This window comes from Glycine max, unplaced genomic scaffold (genome assembly GCF_000004515.6).
Source record: "Glycine max cultivar Williams 82 unplaced genomic scaffold, Glycine_max_v4.0 scaffold_51, whole genome shotgun sequence".
Taxonomy (NCBI): domain Eukaryota; kingdom Viridiplantae; phylum Streptophyta; class Magnoliopsida; order Fabales; family Fabaceae; genus Glycine; species Glycine max.
In genome coordinates this window covers 158,095-163,469 of record NW_024464724.1, presented here as the reverse complement: position 1 = coordinate 163,469, position 5,375 = coordinate 158,095, and positions in this window count along the sequence as shown.

The window sequence follows — 5,375 nt, the reverse complement described above, 5'->3', positions numbered from 1 at the left end:
ACAAGCGACAATAACTTTTTACTCAGATGTCCGACATAGTCCCATAATATATTGTGACGCTCCAAATTGAAAATGGAAGCTCCTATCAAATGCAAACGACAATAAATTTTTACTAGGATGTCCGATTGAGTCCGGTAATATATCGAGACACTTGAAATTAAAAACGGAAGCTCGTAGCAAATGCACACCGCAATAACTTTTAACTCGGATGTCCGATTGAGTCCCGTAATATATCGAGATGCACGAGATTGAGAACAGAAGCTCTGAGCAATTTCAAACTACAATAACTTTATACTCGGATGTCCGATTGAGTCCCGTAATATATCGAGATGCTCCAAATAGAAAATGGAAGCTCGTAGCAAATTCAAACGACAATAACTTTATACAAGGATGTCCGATTGAGTCCAGTAATATATCGAGCCGCTCCAAATTGAAAATGGAAGCTCGTACAAAATTAAAAAGACAATAAAGTTTTACTCGGATGTCCGACAGAGTCCCGTAATATAATGAGACGCTCGAAATTGAAAACGGAAGCTCTTATCAAATTCAAACGACAATAACTTTTTACTCGGATGTCCGATTGAGTCCCATAATATATCGAGGTGCACCTAATTCAAAACGGAAGCTCGTAGAAAATTCAAACGACAATAACTTTTTACTCGGATGTCTGATTGAGTCCTGTAATATATCGAGACGCTCGAAATTGAAAACGGACGCTCGTAGCAAAGGCATACCACATTAACTTTTAACTCGGATGTCCGATTGAGTCCCGTAATATATAGAGATGCTCGAAATTGAGAACAGAAGCTCTGAGCAATTTCAAACGACAATAACTTTATACTCGGATATCTGATTGAGTCCCGTAATATATCGAGATGCTCGAAATTGAAAATGGAAGCTCGTAGCAAATTCAAACGACAATAACTTTATACACGGATGTCCGATTGAGTCCTATAATATATCGACACGTTCCAAATTGAAAACAGATGCTCGTAGCAAATTCAGACGACAATAACTTTTTACTCGGATGTCCGACAGAGTCCTGTAATATATCGAGATGCTCCAATTTGAAAACAGAAGCTCGTACCAAATTCAAACGACAATAACTTTTTTCTTGAATGTCCGGTTGAGTCCCGTAATATATCGAGACGCTACAAACTGAAAACATAAGCCCGTAGACAATTCAAACGACAATAACGTTTTACTCAGATTTTGAATAGAGTCCCGTAATATAATGAGACGCTGCAAATTGAAAACGTAAGCTCCTATCAAATTCAAATGACAATACCTTTTTGCTCGGATGTCTGATTGAGTCCGGTAATATATCGAGACGCTCGAAATTGAAAACGGACGCTCGTAGCAAGTGCATACCGCAATAACTTTTACCTCAGATGTCCGATTGAGTCCCGTAATAGATCGAGAAGCTCAAAATTGAGAACAGAAGCTCTGAGCAACTTCAAACGACAATAACTTTATACTCGAATGTCCGATTGAGTCCCGTAATATATCGAGATGCTCGAAATTGAAAATGGAAACTCGTAGCAAATTCAAACGACAATAACTTTGTACACAAATGTCGGATTGAGTCCCATAATATATCGAGACGTTCCAAATTGAAAACAGAAGCTCGTACCAAATTCAAACGACAATAACTTTTTACTCGGATGTCCGATTGAGTCCCGTAATATATTAAGATGCTTCAAATTGAAAATGGAAGTTTGTAGCAAATTCAAACGACAATATTTTTCACTCGGATGTCCGATTGAGTATCGTCATATATCGAGACGCTCACAATTGAGAACACAAGCTCTAAGCGATAGAAAACTCCAAGTAGATTGGGCTAGAGATGCAAGAGAAGGCCCTAGGGTTCTTATGAGCCTTAGGGTAGATTTCGGGCCCATGGGCTAAGTACGAGCCCACTTATCTTTGTAAATATTAGATTAAGGTTTCATTATTTTTGGGTCTTGTATTTAGGGCTCCATAATGTAGGTAGGGTACCCTAGAAATATAGGATTTTTCAGCCCTTGTATTTTAGGGCACCTAGACTAGTTTTTGTATTAGGGGTAGTTTTGTAATTTCACATGCACTAAGTGGATATTTGATGTGTGTGGTTGGAAATAAATTTAATTGAATTGGTAGAAGCCCAATCCAATTAAATTTTAGAGGGAGAGGTGAGCATTTGCTTACTACACCCCATTGCCACATCATATAGTCACACTTTGTGCATGTCCTTCATGCTTTTCATGCCTCATGACACCTAAGCACACTTAGTGGAGAATCTTGGAATTGATCTTGGATTAGTGGGCTGAATCATAACTAAAATTCACTAATCATAATTAGTGAAATTTTAGCTCCAAAGTTTGGCTCCACAAATTCAATTTCAAATTCAAGTGAAATTTGAATTTCCCTCCAATTTTGTGTGACACTTAGGCTATAAATAGAGGTCATGTGTGTGAATTTTTTTCAACTTTGATCATTTGAATGTTAAACTTCAAAGTTCAGAGCTCTCTTAGAGCACAAAATTTCGTGCTCTTCTCTCCCTCTCCCTTCATTCATCTCCTTCTTCCCCCAAGCTCTTATCCATGGCCTCTTATGGTGGTGAGCTTCTTCTAGACTCATCTTCTCCTTGAAATGGAGCTTGCAACAGAGACGCTCAAAATTGAGAACGCAAGCACTGAGCAATTTCTAACGATAATAACTTTATTCTCGGATGTTCTATTGAGTCCCCTAATATATCGTTTTACTCGGATTTCCTATTGAGTCCCATAATATATCGAGGTGCTCCTAATTGAAAACGGAAGCTCGTAGCAAATTTAAAAGACAATAACTTTTTACTCGAATGTCCGATTGAGTCCCGTAATATATCGAGGCACTCGAAATTGAAAATGGAAGTTCGTAGCAAATTCAAACGACAATAACTTTTTACTCGGAAGTTCTATTGAGTCCCGTAATATATCTGCACGCTCAAAATTGAGATCAGAAGCTCTGAGCATTATCAATCGACAATAACTCTATACTCGGATGTCCTATTCGGTCCCGTAATATATCGAGAAGCTCGAAATTGAAAATGGAAGCTCGTAGCAAATTCAAACGACAATAACTTTATACACGGATGTCTGATTGAGTCCCATAATATATCGAGACATTCCATATTGAAAACGGATGCTTGTAGCAAATTCAAACGACAATAACTTTATACACGGATGTTCGATTGAGTCCCATAATATAACGAGACGTTCCATATTGAAAACGGATGCTCGTAGCTAATTCAGATAACAATAACTTTTTACTCAGATGTCCGACAGAGTCTTGTAATATATCCAGATGCTCCAATTTGGAAACGGAAGCTCGTACCAAATTCAAACGACAATAACTTTTTTATCAAAGTCCGGTTGAGTCCCGTAATATATTGAGATGCTCGAAATTGAAAATGGAAGCTCGTAGCAAATTCAAACGACAATAACTTTATACACGGATGTCCGATTGAGACCCATAATATATCGAGACATTCCATATAGAAAACGGATGCTTGTAGCAAATTCAAACGACAATAACTTTTTACTCGGATGTCCGATTGAGTCCCGTAATATATTAAGATGCTCCAAATTGAAAATGGAAGTTTGTAGCAAATTCAAACGACAATAATTTTCACTCGGATGTCCGATTGAGTATTGTCATATATCGAGATGCTCAAAATTTAGAACACAAGCTCTGAGCAATTTCAAACAACAATAACTTTATTCTCGGATGTTCTATTGAGTCGCGTAATATATCTTTCTGCTCCAAATTGAAAATGGAAGCTCGTAGAAAATTCAAACGACAATAACTTTATACAAGGATGTCCGATTGAGTCCAGTAACATATCGAGACGCACCAAATTGAAAACGGAAGCTCGTAGAAAATTCAAATGACAATAAAGTTTTACTCAGATGTCTGACAGAGTCCCGTAATATATCGACATGCTCCAAAATTAAAACGGAAGCTCTTACCAAATTCAAACGACAATAACTTTTTACTCGGATTACCTATTGAGTCCCATAATATATCGAGCTGCTCCTAATTGAAAACAAAAGCCCGTAGCAAATTTAAAAGACAATAACTTTTTACTCGGATGTTCGATTGAGTCCCGTAATATATCGAGGCACTCGAAATTGAAAATGGAAATTCGTAGCAAATTCAAACGACAATAACTTTTTACTCGGATGTTCTATTGAGTCTCGTAATATATCGGCACGCTCAAAATTGAGATCAGAAGCTCTGAGCAGTATCAATCGACAATAACTTTATACTCGGATGTCCTATTGTGTCCCGTAATATATCGAGATGCTCGAAATTGAAAATGGAAGCTCGTAGCAAATTCAAACGACAATAACTTTATACACAGATGTCCGATTGAGTCCCATAATATATCGAGACATTCCATATTGAAAACGGATGCTTGTAGCGAATTCAAACGACAATAACTTTATACACAGATGTCCGATTGAGTCCCATAATATATCGAGACGTTACATATTGAAAACGGATGCTCGTAGCAAATTCAGATGACAAAAACTTTTTACTCAGATGTCCGACAGAGTCCTGTAATATATCCAGATGCTCCAATTTGAAAACGGAAGCTCGTACCAAAGTCAAACGACAATAACCTTTTTCTCAAATGTCCGGTTGAGTCCTGTAATATATCGAGTTGCTAGAAATTGAAAATGGAAGCTCGTAGCAAATTCAAACGACAATAACCTTATACACGGATGTCCGATTGAGTCCCATAATATATCGAGACATTCCATATTGAAAATGGATGCTTGTAGCAAATTCAAATGACAATAACTTTATACACGGATGTCCGATTGAGTCCCATAATATATCGAGACGTTCCATATTGAAAACGGATGCTCGTAGCAAATTTAGATGACAATAACTTTTTACTCAGATGTCTGACAGAGTCTTGTAATATATCCAGATGCTCCAATTTGGAAACGGAAGCTCGTACCAAATTCAAACGACAATAACTTTATACACGGATGTCCGATTGAGTCCCATAATATATCGAGACGTTGCTTATTGAAAACGGATGCTCGTAGCAAATTCAGATGACAAAGACTTTTTACTCAGATTTCCGACAGAGTCCTGTTATATATCCAGATGCTCCAATTTGAAAACGGAAGCTCGTACCAAAGTCAAATGACAATAACTTTTTTCTCGAATGTCCGGTTGAGTCCCGTAATATATCGAGATGCTCGAAATTGAAAATGGAAGCTCGTAGAAAATTCTAACGACACTAACTTTATACAAGGATGTCCGATTGAGTCCAGTAACATATCGAGACGCACCAAATTGAAAACGGAAGCACGTAGAAAATTCAAATGACAATAAAT